General features: G+C 47.3%; 1 protein-coding gene across 11 annotated transcripts in view; it reads right to left on the minus strand.

The window, feature by feature from the left end:
- The window catches only part of LOC133359210 (uncharacterized), a 67,631-nt gene that overhangs the window by 30,272 nt on the left and 11,652 nt on the right, over nucleotides 1-25,707 (minus strand). The window contains exons 1-2 of one of the 11 annotated variants that reach the window (XM_061577641.1): nucleotides 11,844-11,856; nucleotides 11,175-11,276 (exon numbers count right to left, since the gene is read on the minus strand). The exons of 2 other annotated variants lie outside the window; for them this stretch is intronic. The gene's annotated coding sequence lies outside the window, so the exon portion shown is untranslated. 8 more of the 11 variants (XM_061577638.1, XM_061577637.1, XM_061577640.1 and 5 more) reach the window with 8 other exon arrangements.

Consider the following 25,707-nt stretch of genomic DNA (forward strand, 5'->3'; position numbering starts at 1 on the left):
TCACGACCTTCTCCTAGAACAATGCTTGGGAGACATTGCTCTCCAGTGATTTACTCTGTGGTTTCAGGCTCTCGATCGCTCTTCACACCGCTTCAGCAGATGGCACATCAATCGAGTAACTCGTGAGCTGAAGTTGGCTAGCTACTCCAACCTTTATGGCTCCACAACCATCAGTCAGGCCACCCTTGTCCCATTGCTATTTGGGGTTCTTCTCCCCCCATCCTCTGCCCTAAGTCCTCATAAATTTGTTTAGAAAATCTGCACACCTACTCCGGCGGGAATCCTGAAGCTCATCCACATTTCCTCTTGGTATCAGATGCCAATCCCTACTGTAAGCGTTGTTCAAATTCTCACTTGCAATTTACAGAAGCTGAGACCACGGTATCTTGGAATTTAGATGGGATCCAGGGTGGGATGCGCACCGCCACAGTAAAATAATGGTGTCAAGCCGATGATGGTCAATTGTCAGATCACCTCAATGGTATAGGTCCTGGTGTCAAGGACATGGCTACACATTCACCGTTCCGCCATTACATAGTCCAGCAGATGTTCTTGCTCGGACACGGCATGGATCCAATGTGTGACTGTGCCAATGATGGAACCACGTTAGGGAATTACAAGTCCATGGGTTGCAGAAGAATCTAGCAACCTCCTGCAAGTATTGTTGAGTTTATCTGCCCCATGCCTTCCAATAACTCCTGCCCAAGTACAAGTATTGTTATCCATTTGGGTACACCAACTAAGATTGCTGTATTTTGTATTGTGGAACCAATTTAGTAAATATCGAGGAAAGGTCAAAGAAGACATCCAAATCATCAGCCTTGCCTGCATCCAATGACAAATGTCCGTCTTCAGTGAGGGCAAAGGCCACCAACTACCAGCATTGCTTGCTTCGTGCAGATATATGGGAAGGTGAGCACAATATCTCTGGGGGTTCACGGCCTCCCATAACCCACCACCATACTCCCAGGCCCCTTGATTGAAAGAGCCCCCACTGTTGTTGGCTTTTGAGTAGACAGAAGACTGTCTACCTCTTGTGGTGACAGTATCTGCAACAAGTCAAATGCACCTCCTAGAGTCCACACAGATCCAGGCAATACCAGAGTAATGGAAGCCTCTCCTCCCCAGCAAGGGTTTCAGACATACCCACGTGCGCAGCCGTAGCAACTATATTTTTACTTCTGGAAGCTTCTTGAAGGGGGAGCGTCAGTCCCCTTGATCCACCAAAAAGGGAATTTTACCAGGAGACTTTAGGGACACCTGCTCCCTCGGGGCCTCCGGAACACATGCTTGGGTTTTTTACCTCATGGTCCTTTGGCAAACCATTTTAAGGGCGTGGGTATACCAGCCACTTGCACTGGTCCACAACACACTAACCGATACAAGGACAATTACCCCCCAGAGTAGCATACATAGACTGTTTGGATAAAATGCTGTTAGAGAGCACCTATTTAGGCTGGGAGAGTGCACAAAGAGGTGGGGGGTGTAGTCAGCACTATGTCTGGCTGTCTTTCCCCCAACCCCACCCAGTGCTGATGTTTACGCACTGCACTTCGTACTCATTTAAGCAGAGTCAACCCAGGGGAGGGCCAAGAACTGGTTGAGATATCATGGCTGATATTAGCCACGAGCAGGTATCGAACTCAGGCCTCCAGGTTCGTAGCGCAGTGTACTAACCGCTACCACAAACTCCAAGAGACATATACTGTACATACTTAACATACACACTCATTACTAACCTCAACAGCACCACACATACATGCCTTAATTTCGTCAACAACTCAACGAACACACAGCAGACATCATGCTTCTGTTGCATCGTCACTTACAGTGCGAAGCGCGCGTCGCCAGTCACTGAAACTTGACGCTTGGAAATGCGGTATCCTGTCCAGTGGACGCTGGCATCTTGCCTAGCTGGCACTCAGTCATTCCTAGAAAAGCATTGATAATTTAAAAAAGATTACACCAATAAGGGGTGGATCTTCAACTGCCATTCTTGACACGAAAGACATGGCAAATCTTTTTGGTTCATATATTATCAGAACATGTGTTTCTAATACGATTCCTTACAAAAGATGAAACTAAGATTTGCAATGCATGCAAACAGTAACTCCTCACTTTTTGCACAAGATGCGTTCCTGAAAGGCGCCGCATTAACGCGGAAAACCGCGTTAAGCGAGGAATCACATTTGCTACCGAATCCCATTTGCACTTCAAAATCAGCCTTCAGTCATCCCATGGCGGGACAAAGAATTGAGTATGAGGGCAATGTATCATTCTGCCTACTGTATCATTCTGCCTACTGTATCATTCCGTTCAGCCACGCAGCTCAAGAAAGTAGGTCGTCGCCAACCACTTAGAAACTGCGCCATAATGGTGCGCATTCCATGTTGGGTGAAGTGTTCCCTCACGGAAGAACGGCATCACAGTGAAAAGGCATTGTGTGAACGCCATACGAAACTGAATACCCCCATAAGACTTGCAGTTCCAATGGTAAACCAAGCATTGTGCTTAATAGGTGTGTTCCATAACTTGCACCAGTTCTTAAAAGGCTCTTCAAGCTCTCATATAGCACCAAGGCTGTACCAGCGAAATTAGGCAGGGGACTGCTAGTCCACACAAAAAAGGGCGTATCCATATCATGCAAGTAAGTATCGGCCTATCACCTTGACTTCGTTACTTGGCAAAGTGTCTCCATCGATCATCAACAATCAGCTCCTCCATCGTGGAAGCGTCGAACCTATGGTGACACGGCCTAGTAGTATGGCGTGTTCGTCGCTTATAACAGAGGTTCACGGTCCAAATCCAGCAGTCGCCCTGAATTATCCAGGAAGGGGCATTAACCGTAAAAATAAATGTCCTGTCTGCTTTACAGTGGACGTTTAAGATCCCGATATATCATTTGCTTCTGCACGAGTGATTTTCAACCCCCTTTTAATTCTCACCTCTTTCAACTCCACTGGCTTCCCGTTTACTACCGCTGCCTTTCCAAATATCTGACAAAAGTTTTTCAATCTCCTCATTGTCTTGCCCCACATTATCCTGCCTCTCTCACCTCCTTCCATGTTCTCTCCCTCGTCCTCTTCGTTCCCAATCTTCTCTACTCTGTCCTTCCTCCCTGTACCCAATCCCGTCTTCGGTCCTTCACCCTCCTTGCACCTCTCCACTGGCATAAACTTCCCTTTTACATTGACCAACACTACCTGTAGACTCAACACTGCCCATAGACTCAGCACTGCCCGTAGGCTCAATGCCGCCCGCAGGATCAACGCCGCCCGTAAGCTCAACACTGCGCGTAGGCTCAACACTGCCCATACTCAACATTGCCCCTGTACATTGAGCAGTCCCCCCTCCTTAACCTCCTTCCGTTACTCTCTTTAAAGCCGCACCTATTCTCTATTGCTCATTCTCTTCCCTCCCCTCACCCCTCCACTCCTTCCCGTCCCTCCCCAAACCTTTCGTGATCCCTAAGCAGCCCTCTATCGCTCTCACTCATTCGGAAATCCGTGCACGCCCCTGACATCTAAATCATTTTATATTGTCACAATATTGTAAGCTATGTCAAGCGTCCTGAGTGAAGGTGCCTATAAATATGCATTAGATTTACATGAGTAGGCCATTGAAATATTACCCACAAGTGAATAAATTGGGATAATACATAACATCGCCCACATCCGCAAAAACTTGACAGGGCCCTCTCGAAAAAGGGTCTTGAGACAGCGAAGATTTCTTAGGTAAACAAACATAATAATACTTAATTATATTCCTAACCGTAGTAAAATAACCTATCTGATTCACAAAACAATCTCCTCTGACCTCTCACAGATGGTTATATTGTTGATTTGGCTAATGCGGCATCGAAAAAACTTGATTTAACTTTTGTTAGAAAATGTCTTCTTTAACTCTGAACAATTAACCCTTATATCTCATATAAAAAGCTAAAATACAGCTGAAGTTAGAATACTGTTATTATATATCCGAGATGGAGCACCTAGATCCTACCTCACCGTACTCGACAGGGCTCAATGTAAAGCAGACACATGAATTGATGATCCAGTGCTCTCCGATTTACTAATGGTCAGTAGTAGCGTCCTTTTCATTAATTTACCGCTGCTAGCATGGTTACTGTTCCCGTGAACTTCACACATTGGTTCCACTCTGGAAAGAGGTGAAAGCTCTCAATGACGGCAATGGTCCAACACAACAGCCTCATCGTCGATCGCACTACAGAGCACTCCCTCGAATGGACTTGCCAATGATCATTTGGTCTGTTTTGAACCACATCGGAACATCGAAAGGCAGGTGGCCACCGATTACTCCGGTGAAAAATGAAAAGCCAGCCCACGAATTACAACTGGGGCTGTTCGTAGCCAGGTGATGGAACACGTCAACCAACAATGCCCTCTTCGAACATTCAATGGCAACATCTCAGACATTCACAACATAATTCTTGTAAGGCCTCAAGTGGCTCTCTGAACCTCAAAATATAACGTTGCTTATCACCCTGCCATAAGAAAGAAAGATATGGCTTCCTCCTTTCACGATGAGGACTCGATCCTCCAGACTGACTGTTCAGTCTTAGCCATACAGAGTTCAACCACCACCTGACAAGGTCAAAACATTTATATTTCTTGACTTTGACATTTCCTCTCTCTGTTTAATTTCTCCAAAGTTCGTACAAACTTGCTCAATTACATTCAAGAAAACGTATTAAACTCTTACATAGGACAACTTTAAAAGTGCCGTTTGCTGCGAAACCGCTTGGCGTTTTGGGCCTTTGCTCAACAACTGTAACGGAAACAAAACGCATCGAACAAAACCGCCCCACCTGTGTCATTGTTAAGCAATGGAGACACGATCTTTGCCCTCAAAATGCACGTGTCAAGCAACTAGCGTAAGACAGAACACCGCAACTCAATCTATAACTGGAAAGAACCAAACAGCTCCAGTGTCACAAGCTGCAAGAAGCACACACCCACATACCTCACCTGTGTCACGAGCTCACGTTACGCGCAACAGACAAGTAGTTCCATTGACAAGGCAAGTTATCGTTGTCAACAGCAGTAGTGCAAAGTATGCATCGCCTATGTCGAAATCCAAAAAACCGGACTCAAGTAAGCCGGAATTAGGGGTATGTGGGAAATTATTTTTCAAAAATAAATGAACACGTGTAATCGGATGTGTTCCGTGGTCGATCTGCAAGCATCAGTCTACCAAGTAAGCCATCTGGTGATGATATTAATTCCCTTTTTTGGACACTACTCTCTTAAATAAACTACATTTCATTTCTCATTTGTCAAAAAAGAAGATGTTAAATTAATTGATTTACCCTGGGAGCTCAGCCATATAGCGATCGGAAGGTTGCAAGTAAAAATCCTGGGTGGGGATAGACTCGGTTCATCATCCCTTTGGGGGTGGGTGTGTGGATTTTTCTTCGGATCTTCTTGGTTTTTCCCTCAACGTTAAGAAGCATGCTTTTTGATTATTTGGCGACTATAAATTCCCCACATGCGATAAGCCACTTCCCATGTGGGCCAGGTCACCACTGAAAAAGAGCTTATAACTCCAGTGGGCTTTACCTGGCAAAATAATAATTACTTTTGTAGTCGTAGTAGAACTATGTTTGACTTCTGTCCTTGTCCCCCGCTGTCCGTGCCCTACACATCTAATTGACATGCTAGTATGGGGTAAATCTCCAAACAAAGTCAAAAAGAGTCTCCAAACATGTTTTCCATTTAATTGACCATCAATTGTCATCACTAAATTGCTCCTAAATCCCCCCCCCCCCCCCAAGATGAAGACCATGCTCTTTCATCGGACAAAAAATGCGGTTTCATTCCCTTCACATATTACAGATATAGGAAACGGGAACTTTTCCCCCAAAGGAATACGTGTTAATGGGAGGGGTGAGGCAAAGCGGGCCAACACTAACCAATTCACTCCAGTCACTTGGCCACCCTCCACCCATGTTGAGCATTCGGTCTACCAGACTGACTGGTTTCACCTCATCCATACTCTGTTCAACCACTATACTGCAGTTCAAACACACTTGTCTTTCAGATATTTTCTCTAGTATCGCTAGCCTTTGGAGTTCCTTCCCGTATTCTCTTTTCCTACTGCATCTAAGCTGGACCCAAAGAGCGACCAATGTAGAAGTAAGAAAAATGTTGCACATCAAAGAAGACCTGATGCAGGCAGTGATTGAGAAGGAAACTGGCAATATCTGGACACACAGGATGGGTGCAACAGGAAAATTAAAAGTGTGTTGTTCGTAAAAATGAAAGGAACCGGAAAGAGAGAAAGACCTAACAGAGAATGGCTGGACAACGATAACAAGTAAACCCGTAAAAACAAAGTTTTTCACTATAAATCCTTTATATGCGTGGCGGCTAGAGTCCTCTCGTCCTCTGGCTTGAGATGGCTGCCACCTATGCGTCAGATGATTGTCTGCCACCATTAAGAAATTGGTAATTAAATATAATTTTTTGTCCTAAAAAGTGTAAAATTTTGGAAAGATTTTTTCACGAACATTAATTGTCACGCACAACGAGTCTGTGTGGAAAATGTCAGCTCGATTGGATGACGGGAAGTGGGTTAAAAAACGAGCGAAAGATTTGCACGGTCCTAAGCAAGCAAGCGAACTTAATATAAAGGATTTAATAATATATTCGCCTGTGGAGGACGCGGGGATCGATCCCGCGACCTTTGGCATGGGAAGCGAGGGCGCTACCAACTGCGCTACTCCGCCACGGCCTGTGGAGGGGTTACGCTCTGGGCTCTTACACTCTGACGTTCAGCCAAAGCCATGAATGCGTTCTATTTGAATATATGTAAAATATTTGTTTTTGCCTAAAAAGTGTAACATTTTTGGAATTTTTTTTCACGAACAATAATTGTCTGGCACAACGAGTCTGTGTGGAAAATGTCAGCTCGATTGGATCACGGGAAGTGGGTTAAAAAACGACCGAAAGATTTGCACGGTCCTAAGCAAGCAAGCACGCAAGCAAGCAAGCAAGCACGCGAACTTAATATAAAGGATTTAAAAAGAGATTGATGCCAGAAAGATGTGGCAACTACTTGACGCATATTGGCACACAGACAGAGGAAAGTGGAAACAAATGATGTAAATGTGCAGTGGACATCTATGGGCTATCTTCCCATGATGAGGATTCTCTTTTCCAAATCTCCTACAAATGTATTATTATATTCTTTGGTTATTTCGGTAAAGTCACGTACTGTAGTTAGAAATAAATAAATAAACAAATCACAAAAGTTTGTTCATGAAGCCATCCAGATATATAAACATAGACATAACTTTAACCGAGAAGATGGATACAAATTGAGCAATCATTGGAAGGATGTTATTAACCAGGTAAAAAACCTTAACTGTTTATGGTTGTCCCATCATATTTGCCGGGTACTAGTCTATTTTGCCGAGTTAATTCGCCCCCCCCCCCGCATCCCCAGCGTTTGGCATTGCTGCTGCATTGGCTTTGTTGCTTTATTGGCATTGCTGCTGCATTGGCGTTGTTGCTGCATTGACACTCGTGCACCGCCCGTGTTTCCGAGTTTACTCCGCCCCCCCCCCCCGCATCCCCAGCGTTTGGCATTGCTGCTGCATTGGCTTTGTTGCTGCATTGGCATTGTTGCTGCATTGGCGTTGTTGCTGCATTGACACTCGTGCACCGCCCGTGTTTCCGAGTTAACTCCGCCCCCCCTGCATCCCCAGTTCTCTCGGCCTCCCACTTCCAGCCCCGCCCACTTCCCCCCGTCCAGCTTCACGTTCCTCTCCTAACGTCCACGCAACGCTCCCCTCCCCCTACCCCACGCCCCCCCTCTCTCTCCCCCCTTGCCCCCCCCCCTCTCTTACCTATATAACCTCTTACCACGGCATCTCTCTCCCATTCTTATTCTTAGGTTTTTTCGGTAAAGTCACGTAGGTAAAACATCAAAATTAATAAAAATAAATAAAATAAAACAAAAATCACGACGTTTCGGAGGCAACACAAGTCTCCGTCATCAGGTGGGACCGTCACAGCCGGATTAGCTGCATCAAGTGAGGCAATGATTCAAGATGTAATCCCTTAAAAAGCAAGTTGAGGGGGAGGAGAGGGGGGGGAGCTAATCAGAATGTGGTAGCCAATGAATGGAACGTATCGGGAGGGAGGGGGCGCGGGGCTCAAAGACGGCACGGAGTGCCAACGTACAACGCATCGGGAGGGGGGGGGGGGCAAAAGAATGCACGACGGCATGGGCGCTGTTGCTGTTGCACAACGCCAACGCATTGGACAGAGAGGGGGAGGGGAGGCCTGATACACATGATAGAAAAGAACGAAAATGCCCATGTTTATACCAAATTTTGATGTTTTACTTACGTGACTTTACCGAAAAAACCTAAGAATATGAATCCTTGCAGTCACGAAAGCTTCAAATCTAGAATCTCTCTCCCACTTCAGCAAAAAAAACCTTGCTGTGGTTTCCCACCTGATGATGATTGCTTGTGTTGCAATTGAAACGTCGTGATTTGTTTTTATTTTATTTGTAACTACGTGACTTTAGCGAAAGAACCAAAGAGTATGGATTTCTGCAGTCACGAAAGCTTCAAATCTGTATTTTGATATGTTATCTATGAAACAGTACCTTCAGTCGGGGCAAGCCAGAAAGGCTACCAAACTAAGTGAAATAAAGTAACAAATTAACCACCTGGGCACACTAATTATTCTCTGTGCGCGACAGCATAACAATGTTATCTGCGTGGTCAATTCGAAGGCATCATTCTACCACGTGGGTCCACTGCTGATACAAGGCTATACACTCCGCTCTCTTCGGTCATTATTTGAACCAACCAACATCCGCCCATTCTGTCCATCACCACTCGCTTCATTTTGCAACATTTCAATCAGCCATTCACAAACAGAGCACGCCGCGCTATCCTCACCCCCCCCCCCCCCTTGGCAACCTACGGCGGCTGCCCCCAACTGCCCTGTCCTTGCTACTGCACTGATTATTATTTGAAGAAATATGTAATGGGGTCAATCGAGGCACACACTAGAACTTGGAGGCAACACGTTTTATTAACTAACATAACACAACTCTTAACACTAACGGGATAACGACATAGGGTGGTAACCCACCTCTCCTATTCTTAACTATATACACTTTGGATGGGACAACTACTAAATCGGACCAGGACAGCCAACACACGCTGCCTGGTCCACGTGCACGACGCCCGGAGACCACAAAGGTTTATTCCCAGCCAGGATGAACGCCCCCTCCCCCCCCCCGGGGCTCGGCTTTTATTCTTGCGGCCCCGCCCTTGGCCACGCCCATTTTTCTAGATCCTTCCCGAGGGTTCAGGACCCACCTCACGTGTTCCTTTCACCCTGGTCCCCGTTTCCACTTCATCCGGTTACGTGTCCCCTACTGTTTACCCAGACTCTACCTTTCTATGTCCATCCGGTGCCCGAAGGAGGCTCTGCCCATACAGTACCACTCGCACTGTACTGTCGCTACACTACGGTGCCTTCATCAATGACACTACAAATACATGAAATCGCAGTGGCTTTTAAGCGAAGCCATCGAAACAAAGACGGCAGTCGCCGGCATCGGCGCGGTACTTCTGCGGCCGTCTGGAATGCTCTGCCCTTCCGAGATTAGGAAGCCAATGGGAGCTATGCGGTTTGAAATCATCTAGCTTGACAAACTAATATCTTTAGAACTGAATATTTTGTGTGTTTAAGTGTGTTGTCCTTTTCCCCCTGCACCGCTGATTAGCGCAGGTTGGCTATGTACATACAATTTTTTTTTATCTTTGTTAAAACCTATTAGAAATTTAATACGACCGTATAACGTGAACATAAAGTCAGCATCAGACCAATTGAAAGACTAGTAATAAACTTAAAAAATAAAGACCCTGTAAATGTCTTCAAGCCTGTCAGAAAATCTCATTAGCCCTTCACAATCAGTGAATCTCATCTCATCCCTTCCACTGCTTAGGAGTATTCATCCACACAGAGTAGTCATCAATTTATTTGACTCAAGCGTTACTGAAACAGATTAATTAAACCTAAATATTGTAATTCAAATTAAGTTATGATGTGTCATTTTATATTATTTGCAGTACGCCATCCATCTGGGTCGGAGAGGTTTTACTTTAGAGAAACTGCTGCTGTAACAAACTTGGTCACCTGCGCCACATTAAACGCGACATCTACTCTTTGTTTCTCATAAGCGGGGCACAACTGCCTCTCTCAAGGTGTGTTGTAAGGTATAATACAATGTACTACCATGAATGACACGGCTAACCACTGGCACCTCCGCTTCGTCAATAACACACACGTCGCCTGTGCCACACTAACCACACACACACACCCCGTGTCACTCAGACTAACCACACACACCTAAAGACAAGATCACTAACCCCATCTTTGTCACTCACACTATACACACACATCCCAACTATGGCACTCTAACCAGACACCCCCCAACTGTCACTCACTGTGTCACTCACACTAACCACACACACCCCAACTGTGTCACACTAACCCACACACTCCCCAAATGTGTCATTCACACTCACCACACACACCCCAACCGTGTCACTCACACCACACACACCCCAACCGTGTCACTCACACTCACCACACACACCCCGTGTCACTCACACTCACCACACACACCCCAACCGTGTCACTCACACTCACCACACACACCCCAACCGTGTCACTCACACACACCCCAACTGTGTCACTTACACTCACCACACACACCCCGTGTCGCTCACACTCACCACACACACCCCAACCGTGTCACTCACACTCACCCACACACACCCCAACCGTGTCACTCACTCACCACACACACCCCAATTGTGTCACTCACACTCACCACACACCCCAACCGTGTCACTCACACTCACCACACACCCCAACCGTGTCACTCACCACACACACCCCAACCGTGTCACTCACACTCACCACACACACCCCGTGTCACTCACACTCACCACACACACCCCAACCGTGTCACTCACACTCACCCACACACACCCCAACCGTGTCACTCACACTCACCACACACACCCCGTGTCACTCACACCCACCACTCACACTCACCACACACCCCCCAACCGTGTCACTCACACTCACCACGCACACCCCAATTGTGTCACTCACCAAATACTTTTGTTGTTAGCGAGAACCAAGCACGGCCGCCTTCGAGTCCCGAGTGTTGATGTTTACGCACCACATTATGTACTCATTTGAAGCCGAGTAGACCTAGAGGAAGCCCACGACAATTTGAGATAATCGCCACTGCTCTTGACCCTGAGCTGGAATCGAACCCGGGTATCCAACGGGTTCGTGTCACTACCGCTCCCCTACTCACCACACACAACACTTACCACGCACACACAGACCTCACCTGCCTCACCTGGAACAGTGTGACGCTCACACCTGACCACACACACACAGACCACACAAACCACACACACACAGAGACCGCACACACACAGACCTCACACATACACAGACCACACATACACAGACCACACACACCACGCACAGACCTCACACACACCTCACCTGGGACAGTGTTACGCTCACACCTGACCACACACACAGACCACAGACACAGACCACACACACACCTCACCTGGAACAGTGTGACGCTCACACCTGACCACATATACACAGACCACACACACACAGACCTCACACACCACGCACAGACCTCACCTGCCTCACATTGAACAGTGTGACGCTCACCACTGCGCACGAGCACGCTCTGTGCAACAAACACACCTGGGCGAATACTTCACTTGGGTGGGGTACAAACACGCATACCTGTGCTCACCCGTGCTCACCTGTGCTCTACAGTGGGGACAGTGGCTCCCTCCTCCCAACTCACCCCCACACAAACCACGTGAGTCGTACCACCTGGAGATGGGGCAGACGCCCACGTTGTTTCCGGTTCCAAACATAGTCATGTATGGGCGTGGTCCGCTCGACAAGCGACGCGGGTGATTGGTTGGTGCGCGTTGATCGGCGCACGCCCCTTTTCTTGATGGCCTGTCAAAGTTAACACCCCCCCCCCCCCCTCTCGGCGACCCTCCCCCCCCCAAATCAACCGCCCTGACCCCTCACAGCCCCAACCTCCCCCACCCGCCCCCACCCCACCCCACCTCACCCTCCCCCACCCCTCACAGCCCCCACCTCACCAGCCCCCACCCCACCTCACCCGCCCCCGCCTCTCACAATTGCCCCCACCTCATTATTTTGCAGCCTACTATAAAATGAATGTCCAATTGATGGGCCACTTTGTTGAGTGGCTTTCATTCGTGATAGCCAGGTCGCTTCGGAAAACATAAGTTAATAACCTCAGTGGGCTTTGCCTGCTCGGATGGGGAATGGTTTAGTTGTATTTGTATGCGTTTGGGTTATTTTTTTACCTTTCTTGTGCTTTGTACTACTACGTACCTGTCAACCCATACGGTTTACCCGTATTCTTGTACATGGGAATTGAGTTTTCATGTCCATACGGCTGACAGCCGTTTCCATACGGGCAAACATTGTTTTGGTCTATTTGTGTTTCTCCCCTGTGATGGGAACTTTGTAGGATGAACGTTGAGATGTATAAGGGTTGACCGATAATGTCTGAATTGGTCTGTAATAAGTAGGCACTGAAAAGGGTGTGACAGGTATACTACTATCGTTGTAATCCCCCCTACTGGACGTCTGTGAACAAAAAAATAGCTTTGTAGCTCATCAGATTTCTCTGGTATAAAATAAATATGATTTCACTCCCCCCCCCCCAGCATCCTATGCCCTTGACCTTCCCTGTCCTCAAGCGGCCATTTTGGAATTTAAAATGACCGCCGTTGTGTAGAAGGTTGAAAAGTTGCAGAACTGGTTATCTGTGCTTTTTAACAACGACGAAAAGCACTCGCGTGCCGGTTTAAAGGGACGATTGTCTTTGCAGTGCTGAAGGATTATCTCCGGGCGAAAGGGGAGTTGAATTTGGAAAACAAAATAAAATTAAACCCCAACTTGCAGTGTACACCTCGTAGCTTCGGTGGTACTTAAGCTTCTTTTTGCGGCGTGTCTTATATAACCGCAAAACTACTCCCCATGAAGTGTAAACATTTCCTTCAGAATGTAAAAACTGCACCCATGTGAAAACAAAAAAGTCCTGCCAAACTTAGTTTGAAATTTTTAAGTCACTATTTTTGGAACATCTCTAGCTCGATACTGTAGTTCTATATACCATTACAGGCTGGAGTGGTGGTGCAGTGGTTAGCACCCTGCGCAAATAACCCAGCCAATGTATAGGTTGCCACCAGTCCCGGTTTGACTCGGACAGTCGGGTGACTGGAGTTGATATGAATAACAAATCTGATGGTACAGTTGTGTTGAACTTTTTGACACGGATAGTATATTGCACAAGCTTTGATACATGTAGGCTGAGTGACAAATGTGTCCGGCTTTGGTCTGTGGAAAATGTGATCGGAGTTCAAATCCCGGATCACTGCTAACATCAGTAAACAAGCTAACACGCATCTGAACCACAGGCCCTGGATAACCCCACGCTGATCAGCGTGAGGTGGCCAAACAATTTCCACAACCAACAATTCACATGGAGGCCTTCATCCAGCAGTGACTTGACAAAGGGATGCACATTATTATCAAACGATTAACACGTGTGTGTTGAAGCTTCCTTGATGTAGAACATTCTATTTTAAAGTACTATCATGTGCGTCCATCATGGTGTTCCTGCCATGTCGCATCTAAAATCTTGCGCCACCTAGCCAGTGAACTGGAGCACATACACCAAGCCCTCAAGATGAATGGATACTCAGACCGCACAATCCGCAAAGCTGTATCCCCAACCATAGGGAGACAAACATATGAGGACCCAATGAAAACCATCACCTTGCCATACGTAGCAGGTGTTACCGAAAATATTTCCTAAATTTTAAACAAACACAAGATCCAGGTCCGATTCAATACAGTACACAAAATCCGTGATTTGATCCCATCTGTGAAGGATGTCATTCCTGACATGCAATACCCTGGTGTCTACAAACTAAGTTGTGTCTGCGGCAGCAGTGACATTTGGGAATCGAAACATGTCTCGGACCGTGTTCGCGAACACATGGCAGATTTGAAATACGGCAGAACCAATACCTCTGCCGTGGCTGATCATTGTTATAACGCAGTGGGCTCGCACAATATTGTTTTTTTCCGAGACCAAGGTACTCTGCAAAGCTTCGGGCTACCATCAAAGATTTGTCCATGAAGCCATCCAGATATATAAACACAGAAACAATTTCAACCGAGAAGATGGGCATAAGCTGAGCAATAATTGGAAGGCCGTTATTAACCAAGCAAAGTCGTAACTTGCTGTGGTGCTTCCATTCTTCCCTGCCGTTTGGCTGTTATCTCCGACTCTCTGAGTTGCATTGCCCTGTTAGGTGCCTCTGTATTAACGGGCTGGGGTCTCACTAACATGGCCATCTCTGCTCCCTTAGCGTCAATGTATCGATGGTTCTGGCTGTGTGATGGGCTGTGTGTCTCACTGGCGCGACCACCGTTGCGGTGGTTCTCTTGCGTGGACGCGTTTGCCTCTCACAGCGCAGTTGGCAGGGCCGCATCGTGTTACACATAGACATGACATTAACCTGCTAATCCCCCTAATCTCTCTGCCTAATCTCCCCCATCAACATAGTGCTAATCTCCCATTAACACTGCTGTTGTGCGCATATGGGGGGCGATACTCTTATGCGGCGACAGACGCTCATTTCATTATAATCTCTCTCCCTAATCTCTCTCTCCCTATTCTCCCCCATTAACACAACTGACGTGCTTGCGTGCGGGGATGGAATTCCTTTCCAGCTCAGACCCCGCCTGCTTGCTCTTCACCACATATATAACGTCTTGTTGTAACAGCTCTCTCGCTGTTTCTTCCTGGTTCAGCAGTTCCACTGCTGGATGATTTTTTCCGTCTGAGGACGACCGCTTGTGTTGCGATCGAAACGTCGTGATATTTTATTTTAATACCTACGTGACTTTACCGAAAGAACCAAAGAGTATAGCTTGCTCTTGTTCTCTACCTTTTAGCCTTTCCCCTCCCCTATCATTCACAAGGCTTCACATTCACGTGAAATGGCCTGGAACACATATCTGAGTTGTGTATCTTAAGATCTAGTTTGCTTTTTTTCAGAAATGTTCTTTAAAGGAATTTGCATTTGAATGGAAATTATATAACACGGTCGAAAGAAGCCAATGTGACTTCACCCCCCATCTCCTGTATATAGGTGACCCTGAATCAAGGGATAAAATTCCACATTCCCATGGTGTGGGACGACTTTTCTCTCTTCTGTTGACTACTCACAAAGTGGTGCTCATGTTTGTCGACCCAGAGAAAATGATGGGCTAATTTGGCCCCTGAAAAGGATTCAGTTGATGTTCTGTCAGCCAATTGTTTAGTATGTGTACAGTAGAACCCCTCTTAACTATGGTAATTGGTTCCACGAAACCGGTTGTTAAGCGAGTATAGGAAATACATGTTAAAAGGTTTAATTCGTTCCGATAACATCGAAACATACCCCTTTTCACCCAAATTCATATTTACTTTACCTACAACAACCCATCGTTAAAAGTGGAATGGTCGGTAAGCAAACACATTGGGCTCTATGGAGGTCTGTCATTAAGCGATTTAGACATTAACAGGGGTGGTCGTTAAGAGGGGTTCTACTGTATATCAACGGCGGCCAATACACCAAGCACCGTGATACATTTTGGTGCTTCACAGACATATTTATGAAGTCCTCTCCATAGTTTGTGGTTTTGTATTAACTTTGTTGTCCTTCCCCCGCACCTACGATTTAGCGCCATTGGCTATGTACTGTGCGAAAGAAGTTCAACATAACGTACATATGTAGAGACAGTGCGTGGACTAGCAGCCACGAGTGGTAACTACGGGTGTGGAAACAGTATAGGATTACAACAGAGAGAGTATATATGCCTAGCGACCAAAAGGGGGGATAACCAGGCCAGGGGAACTAAGAGGGGAATGATCTAGAGGCTTCAGGAACCTGTGAGGGAGTTCAAGAAGAGGAGCGTGGCCAGGGGCAGAGCCATGGCCACGTTGGAGGATAAAAGGGGGCGAGAAGCGGGGTTCTAGGCTGCCGTGGGGCTCGGAGTCCTGGCCGTCATCGCTGTCATTGTTTCATCGCCATCGTCGCTGTTGTCGCTTCATCGCCGTCGTCTCCATCGTCGCTATATAGTCAGTCAGCTGTATAGTCAGTTGTCGCTAGTCAGTCAGCTGTATAGTCAGTCGTCGCTATATAGTCGGTCAGCTATAGTCAGCGGTCGTTATGTCCTCAAATCGTAAATGTGAGATCGAATGGACGCTGTAAAGAGATCGAGAAAAGAATAAAGACACCCTCGACAGTCCGTGTCTTCGAAGTCATTACACATACATACCGATCAACTTATTCATACTAGGGGCACATATGCAAAGAACATTCGTTGAATGCCCACAAACTTTATTACTTTTTACCTCAAAACTTAATGGAGTGAAAAACCCAATTTGAACACGACGGCTCTTTGGTGAGGTCATACATTTGTAATGTAATTACGCAGGCTGCTGACAGGGAAGTGGTACTGGCAGGAGGGGGCAGTACACACGTCAGCAGGAGAAGATCAAAGGGGAAGCCCAGGAAGGGGTCGATCTGGAAGCCCAAGAACCTGCTAGTAGGTACTAGAAAAGGGGGCGTGGCAAGGGCGGGGCGAGGCCACGCCAGGAGAATAAGAGGGGGCCCGGGGTGGGGGCTCAGGGCTGTTGCTGGAAGTGGATCCCCTCGCTGTGTCGCTGTTCGTCAACTTTGTCGCTGCCATCTCAACCACCTTAGACACCGCTAGCTAAACAGCCTGCCAATTGTTCTAGCTAGGTAGTGCCGTCGAAAGAGAAGGGTGTGTGACTAGTGTGTAAGCACGTGGGGCGCGGTTAGCTCCCCAACGTGTTTAATAACAGAGGGTGCCTTAAGAACCCTGTCTCCGACTGAGTCACTACACATTTACCACGTTTCCATGAATCACATAACTCAAGACTCAAGTTGCCGCCCCCTAACACCTCCAACACTATTGTCGTGACTCCTGCTTAAAAATAAACAACAAAAACATATAAAAAATAAGTTTTACCCTTTCTGGCAATAAAACAGGTGTTAAGATGTTCCAACCACACGTACTTGTGGTGAACATGAAAACTATTACATGCTATTATAATATACGTGTAGTAGTTCACACGAAGGGAGACGAAGGCTTCTTGGAGGCAACACGTTTATTTAACAATTCAGCCCTAAACACCAAGGGGTATCTCCCCTTTACCCGATAACCTAGGGAGGAAGTCCCTCCAGGCTAGCAAACCCTAACACACGCTGGGGAGGCTATATCGGACGGGACCCCGGCTCGGGTTCGGGTCTTGTAGTCGGGGCTCTTCCTTTGGGTGACGACTTGGAGTCTTGATGCGTATAACAACAGCAGCCGGACTCGTTCAGGGCTCCGGCTTATATTGTCAGTGGCGGGACTGGCTCCGCCCATAGCCACGCCCACCTTCTCGAAGGTCCTAGAGGGATATTCCCTGGACCTGTTATCCCCCAGCCCCCTCTTTGGGGGTCCCCCCCAGTCGGTACCTCCGATCACGTGCCCCGCGGGTTCACCAAGAGTGCCATGGCCCCCGGTGAACCCCGCACCATACCCGGCACTCTCGCCCCTAACCTCTAGGGGCTGGCACTGCACGCAGAGTGCAGTGCTATCCATCCCTAACAGGCGATCTCAGCCGGCCCCCACTAGGGCCGGTACTGCATCCACGAAGCAGGGCTGTCAGTGGTGTGAACGCCGTGTGTCATGCCTCACACCGACTAGCTTCACATAATCATGCAGTGACACCCTACGATGCCACTACATCCGTATTGTCTCTGGTGTAGAGCATGTTTGTTTGCATGTTCACCATTCAAATTTTTTATACTTTGACAAGTTCATGAAGCCTGTCTTTGCCAGGCAAAAGTTTTCAGTAAATAAATCTTGACTTAAAGCTTTCGTGACTGCAGGAATTCATCAATAGAATAATTAACCTGGTATGATTTCTTTACAATTTGTATCTATGATCAGACATTAAAAACTACTCCAAACATTATATTTAACAGCAAAAAAAACACAAAAATTGTTGACGACTTGATTCTACTCATATTTAAAAGCGTACCCATCAGAAACCACTCAATTTAAAATTCCGTTCTTCGTTTTATTATAAAGAACACATATCTCACGTGAGACTAGGCTCTAAGGAAAGCTGTCTCGGGTGTGGACCAATCAACTTCAAGGACAGTGCACATTATCAGAGTTATGTTTTTGTTTGCATTATGACTGCAGGTATTGTGGTCTATGTAAACACGACTCCTTTTAAAAAAGGTGTCAGTTTTGTTGCCAGATAGAAGGGTAAAAAAACAATTATCACGCACAAACATGTTTATACGTCACTTAAAAATCGAGATTTGGGGGCCTTAAAATTAAAAATCTTGGGTTTTCAGATTTGTTCTGTTGTTTGTGTCATAAAAACTACCTACGTACCAAATATCAGCTTTATACCTTGTCGGGAAGTACCCTACATGTTTTTGAGACATACAGATCAAGATATTTATTTATATAAATATTAGCAAAAAAAGGTCTCATAACAAAAAAATACTCCAGAGTTGCCTGCCAATTTGGACAGGAGCTAGAGTTTTCCAGGACGAATTCGCTTCTCAATCTGGTGTGAATTCTGTACGTCAAAACATTCGACGTGGGTGGAAATAGTTGATCATCGATTATCTGGCTTCCAGCATTGTCCAGCAGTCCCCGGGGCTCATCCGGTAAAAGCGGAAGAAACCGCTCCAAAGGTTGCATCAGTCCTGTGATCGTAAAACACATCATGTTGTTGCAACATGAGCATAGTACGTACATCACCCCATGCAGAAGTCTTCGAGATGGGAGTGGTAAGTACGGTACAGTAAATGCAGGAACTTTTTAACAGGAGGATATTTAATTTTGTCTATTTGTATGTTTATTTATGCCAATTTTGTATAGTAAACAAATGTAAAAGACAAAAAATTATATATAAGCAACACCTACGCAAGAATGGACAAAAATAAGCTATTTTAAATAATGATTGTGATTATCTGGCGGCCCCTTCCACCCCCCCGCCAAAGCCGCCGGATAACCGATGATCTTACTATACACCTCTCAACGCAATCGCGATTGTTGTAGGCGGAGGGAACAGTGACATTTTACATCTGGGGAGCAAGAAAACCTGCCGGTATTAGGTGATAACTCGAATAATTCGGTAAATCAAGAAAACGCGATTTGATATATTTTTTACAAACTCAGGTTTTCATTCACTCATGTAAAATTATTAATTAATTAAACAAGTTACTTATTTTGTTGACCAGTGCCAGGAGAAATCAGATAAACTCGAGGCGCACTCGCGTCGCCTCGTGTGGTAACAGTGAACAGTCCCCATCAACCTCTCAACACTCGAATCTCCCCCCCGTCTGAACGCCGGTGACTTCACGAAACCTCAGCAAGAGAACTCGCAGCGTCTCAGCAGTGCTGCTCAGCGCTCTCTGCCACCGCGTGCACATTTAGGTGACCGTGAATAAACATGTTGACTTTCCGAAGCCTTGACAGATGTCTTTTCAGACTGGCTATAACCTGTACGCCCCGGTCGAGTCGCAATACCAACGCAGTCACCTCGTGTGCCACGTGCAGTTGGATGCGCCTGGGACTTGGCTGCAGGGGAAGAAGACCTGTCTGTTCTGTTTTCAAAAAGGCCGTCCGTGAGTTTTTTTTGGCTTTCGCATTAATGGCCGTGACTCGGGCACAACGCGATCCCTTCGGGCCGACGGTGGCGCGCCAGTACCGTTTGATGTAGAAGGGTTTGTGGAGCTACGTGGCGCCGGAGCGTTGGTGGGGGTGGCGGTTGGTGGTGGTGGTGGTGGGGGACGGCGGTGAAGGCATAGGGATGAGCCATTGCTCGTCACCGAATCGTGGGTCACCTCTATTCTGGAATCACTGCAGAAAAGGCGGAAGCTGTGGCTCAAAGTAAAAAAGTGAAAGCGTGGCACTACGGAGCGGGTTTTCGTGTTTACTCCCTCTATAGCTCTCGAATAATGTGTTTTCGGGTTGGACCTGCGGAACATCGGACTTCGTACCAAAATGTTGCTAAAGAAGCTCCCTGGAATTTGGAGCGAAACGAACGATGTGCGCTAACAATCGGAAAACGCTTCGGAGAGCTGTAAGTGAGGTGATTCCCTGTCCACGGTGGAATGCTATTGAGGGGCGGTGTTCATCCCTTGGCCAGTGGGGGAAAATTTACGTTCATGTGATCGATATCAGCCTCTGTACAATGACAGCAGTCATCCAATCTGTCAACAAACCAAGATCTTGATAACAAAAATATAATAACATAGAAGTTATCAAAATAATTGACACTGAAAGAAGAGGGAATGAAGTTCGCGGCAAAATCCGAATCGGAAGAGTTAGATGAGCAGATACACTCTTACTCAAGACTTTTGACAGGAACATTCAACTATATAGTATCTGAAAAGTGGGTTAGAGAAAATTAAAGCATAGGTGTATACGTAGGAGGCGTTTTATGAAATAGTTGTCAGAGCGATGGAAACGAATTTCCAAAAGCGAAAGAGTAAATTTTGCAAACAAGGCTGCAAAGTTGGATGCAAGATAAACGATTTTGCTAAACAACATTTTAAAAAAAACGTTGGATTACAATGAGGACCAAAATTTTCAACTCAAGAGGCAAACGAGAGCAGAGTTGAGTTATTTTCCGTAAAAACTTAATGTGATAATGAAAGTAGCATAGCAAATGGGCTTGAATAAAAAAAATGTTTCATTCATTACGTATTTGTCAGCTGCGACGGATTAATCAGAAACATGGGCCCCGGACAAAGGTGGAACGAAAGCTAAAAAAGAGAAGAGAGAAGCACACGGAGAGACACTTACACGTGGAGATAAACTGAGAGCCATTGCTCAGAGAGCAAACACAAATCGAAGACGTTGCGTTGACTGTCAAGTGAGTGGCCTCTTTTGGCAACTGCCTCAACATTTCACCGGTAAGACTGCAGCTTTACAAATCCTAGGTGTTAGTAGGTTCTCACGCACCATTGACCATGCCTCCGCTATCAGCCACGCTTTCGGCATAAAAGTTCCGAGGTTCGGGCTTCTTTGGTCCTCGGCCCTAACTCAGATTTGGAACGCCTCCGCCTGAAGAACTGCGCCTGACCGCTGACAATTCTCCCATTTAGAAACTAAAAACAGACTTATTTCCTATATGTTAGATAAACTAGAGATGTGGGTTTTTTGTAGATGTGTATATTGTACTGTACGGTACTTGGAAGCCCTTTGTTGTTGGATCCGCTATGCCTTATAAAATAAATAAATAATATTGACGTGACCGGTGACAGAATGCCGGCCAAAGGAAGGAAAGCACCAAGAGAGGATGACCCACCGGGGAGATGGAGCGATAGGGTCGGATCGTGCGCAAAAGAGAGACAGATTGCAGATGTCACGAGACCGTGAGGGATGGCCAACGAACTAGGGAAGGCCTCCATAATATAGTTTGTTTTTAGGTTCGATCGCGTAACTATAAATGTGTTGTTAAACCAGCCGCCACCCGACACGGCTAATTAGTAAGGTTTGTAACGTAAACAGAACGTGGCCAATTCGTTCCGAGTGTACTGACAGTAGACCCTACATGCGGGATAAGTGGACTAGTGGCCACGGGAGGTAATGACAGGGGAGTCAGCCTACAGTGCAAATGCACTAGTGGCCACAGCAGGTAATGACAGGGGAGTCAGTTGTGAGTTCGAAGGGACTGGTGGCTACGGGAATGATCGAGAAGGGAGTGTGGTCAGGTGACGGAAGAGGACGGTAGAGTCTGCCGGTGGAGCGAGCGTCCAGAGTCAGCGAGAATGTTCGGGAAGGGGGGCGTGGCCTCGGTCGGTATATAAGTGAGATGCGCGGGAGACTGAGTTGTTGCAGTGCGGTCTCTGCCTGTCAAGTGAACGTGTCTTCAATAAAGTGCCATCTCAAGAGAAGTGTGTCAAGTCCTCATTACACTAGTACAGCACACCGGTGTGTTGGGGAGCAAATCCACAACATTTACAATCTGAGTACAACGAGCTTCATCAGGCGACAAGCCAAATGTGTCGGGTGGTGGCGAGTTTAATTACACATTTATAGTTATACGATCTAACCCAAAAAAACCTATATTATGCATTACATTTGGTCGCGAAAGCCTACGTGTTAAACTAGGGAAGGCCTTCACCCTGCAGCGCATAAACCCTGGCCGCTGACAATGACGACGACGACAATGATCGAGGGCGAATCGTCAACTTTGTCTCCCCCTTTGGATGCCCCTTCATCCCAAGACCTCTCTCCGCTGCCATCTCATCATCGCCGATTTTTGTACGCATCCATTGCCTTCTCTGGGAACGTCGGACCACGGTATACATTAACTTGTTATTTCCTTGGAGTGCCTGCAGTTTGTCTGGGTTTCACAATCCTTCTTTTTTGGTGCACGTGTCTCTTGTCCTGGCTCCTCCTGTCTTGCCTGGAATTACAAAATGCCCTTTAAAAAAAAATCTCTCGTCTCTTTCCTCAATGTTATCCCGATTGTGTTATCAGAGTCACGTCGTGACAAGAAGTATCCGTTCAGAGCAGCGCAACCCTGGAATTTATCCCAAATGAATGCCGGAGCAACTTTAACGTGACTGGTTCTTTCCGCCGCACCGTACATTATTATGAGATCATCAACTCACTTCCACTTCAGAACCCAGTTGGAATCACAGCTGGGCAACCATACACCCGGAATCGAACCCAGGTACTCAGCGGTGGCAGCTCAGCTGGTGGCTCGATCCTCCCCGAGTCGCCCGCGCTACCTCACAAAGCCCTCGTTTTCAACCGACACGACAGGGTGGATGACATACAAAGATCCCCCATATAGCCTTAACAGACTGTAGGGGCAAGTGCTGTTAGCGAGCACCTATGAAAGCCGGAACAGTACACGAGGGGGTGGGTGGCCAGCACCACGCCCGACCGCCTTTGTCTCCCTAGTGGCAATGTTTACACACCGCACCAGGTACTCATTTGAGGCTGAGTCGACCTAGGGGAAGCCCGGGACCGGTTCAGATAATCGTCACCGGTGTTGGCCGTGAGCGGGAATCGAACCCGGGTCGCTAGGTTCATAGCGCAGCGCGCTAACCGCTACACTACCGCTCCTGGACGACATACGCACGCACACACACATACACGCTTCCATGGTTGCATATTCTGGAGCGCCTGTCTTGCATGCACTTGGAGGTATCTGCTCTGTTGAAAGGAGACAAGGAGCTTTCTAATCATCAAAGTCTTTCCGGATAGGCAGCATGTGTGTGTGTGTGTGCGAGCGCACGCGTGCGTGTGTCCCATAACACAAGGGTCTCATGTGGTACAAGGTCGCAGCGGCTACGTTTGATGCCCATGAGCGTTTGCATCTGCCGCGCTATATCTGATCCAGCGTGGTTTGTCTCTTAACGAGCGACAGAAATGTTTGACTGCGGCCTTGGAACAAGAGCCAGAGTGATTCCGTCTCATGGTTCCTTTTCAACGTCCATATCCTCAATCTGGAACGTGTCTTGAAAATGGCCTTTGGATGACCCAATGGGGATGGGTCTGTGGGAGCGGTGGCGCAGCGGTTAGAGCATTGTGGTACGATTCCTACTCACAGCCACCAACACCAGTGACGGTTATCTGAACCAGTCCTGGGCGTCCCCAAGGTCGCCTCAGCCTCAAGTGAGCCACTCAGCAGACAAAGGTGACCGACCGTGGTGCTGGCCACCCACCCTCTCGTGTGTCATGCTGGAAATTCGTAAGTGTTCGCTAACAGCATTTCCCCAACAGCATTTCCCCCAAAACTCCATTAAGGCTATACAAGGGATCTTTGTCTTTGTGTGCGTCCTCATTCTCTACAATGCATGTTTCATGTCCAGCTTTTATCGTCGTAGTGTTGAAATCCGATTGGAAGTCTACTGTCCGTAGATCCAGAGACCGGTCTTTGAGTCTATGCAAAAAATATTCTTGGGTCACCATCAGATATGATTAGTAGCCCCCATCAGAGACTGGTCTATCACTTTATTATCTTAAGGTCACATTAAGCGGCTGGCCAAAACTTGTCTTGTCATCTACAGTCTACAGACTGTGTCAGGGACCAGACTGTCAGCACTGCCTATAATGATCTCGAGACCACTTAAAAAAAAAACCAGTCTTTAAGTCATTGTCCAAAGACCCCCAATCAGAGACCTATCTGTCATTCTAGAATTGCCTAGATACATCATTAAAGATCAGTCTGTCGGTTTATAATTATCTAGATAACCCATCAGGGACCGGTTTGTCAATCTATCATTGTCTGGAGACCGCATCAGCAACCAGTCTGTGTCAATCTTTTGTCCATAGATCCCATCTGCTCGTGTGGCCCTCATCATTGTCTACAGTGCCCTATCAACAAACGAGTCTCCAAACCTACACGAAATCAGCCAACGAATTAGGAGCATCGGGGGAGGGTGGGGCTGCTGCTGAACCATACCATGCCCCAAAACACTCAGACGAACACACTAACATTACAAATGAATAATAATAAATTATTATTATTAACCATGATAAAATAAAAGTCCAAGGTTGTGTGGGGGGTGGGGGAGGAGGCTACTGAACATTGCACGGTCTCTGCCATTTGGCATTCGAAGGCGAGGCTATTCGACGCAACGAGTGCCAACGGTCTTCGTGTCGACCGAGTCGCTCCGTGTCGCTCGCGACTCCCCTCGTTCCACCCCGCAACTCCAAAAGGCGTCCCCGCAACTCCGGCAGTACGCGTGAACCTCGCGCACGTCGCACGCGCTTTGAACTTTTCACATCGGCTTTTTTTAACCTTCTGGTGGGCAGTGGCACTCGTTGGTGGTGTTTGGCTCCAATTGGTAAAAGTCAAAAAGGCTGAACTCGTTTTACTCTGCACAGTCGACTCGCGCAACACCGCGGGGAGGTCGCGACTCTCTCGCTCCAACTCCATGTCAGGGTCAGGAATCGAACCACGCTGCGACGAGCCGAACAGCTAACTCGTGCCCCAGAGGGCAGGGGAGGGAGGCCTCTTTGGGGGAAAAAAAACGATGGGACGGTCAGCTGTTGCGGCCGCGGTGGTCGGGACGGTTCTGACCGTGGTGGCCTTGCTTTCAGCCTCGCTGGGTGGTCCATGCAAAGGCCTCTATCATCAGCAGGAGCATCAGCAGCAGCAGGAGATTGCACGTGGAGCCGAGGACAGAGCAGGTGATCCGCTTGCTACTCACAAAGATCTCCTCCAAGTGATATTGAGGAGGCTCCGAAGAGGAGGAGAATCAGGGGGTGAAGGAGAAGCGAAAGATCAGTGGGCTGGTTCAGGGTCTCCCAGCTCATCCTCGGCCGGTCTACACACGTCAGGTGAGATGGTGAGGTACCGTTTATTGCTGGTGCTGGTAGTCATGGTGGATGTCTGCTCGTGTTCGTGGTGGTGGTGGTAGAAGCAGTAGTGATGCGGTTTGCGCTGTGCTACGAACCTTGCGGCCACTAACACCAGTGATGATTATCGGAAGCG

Source organism: Lethenteron reissneri, chromosome 64 (assembly GCF_015708825.2).
Source record: "Lethenteron reissneri isolate LAM-NWPU_2019-01 chromosome 64, ASM1570882v1, whole genome shotgun sequence".
NCBI lineage: Eukaryota > Metazoa > Chordata > Hyperoartia > Petromyzontiformes > Petromyzontidae > Lethenteron > Lethenteron reissneri.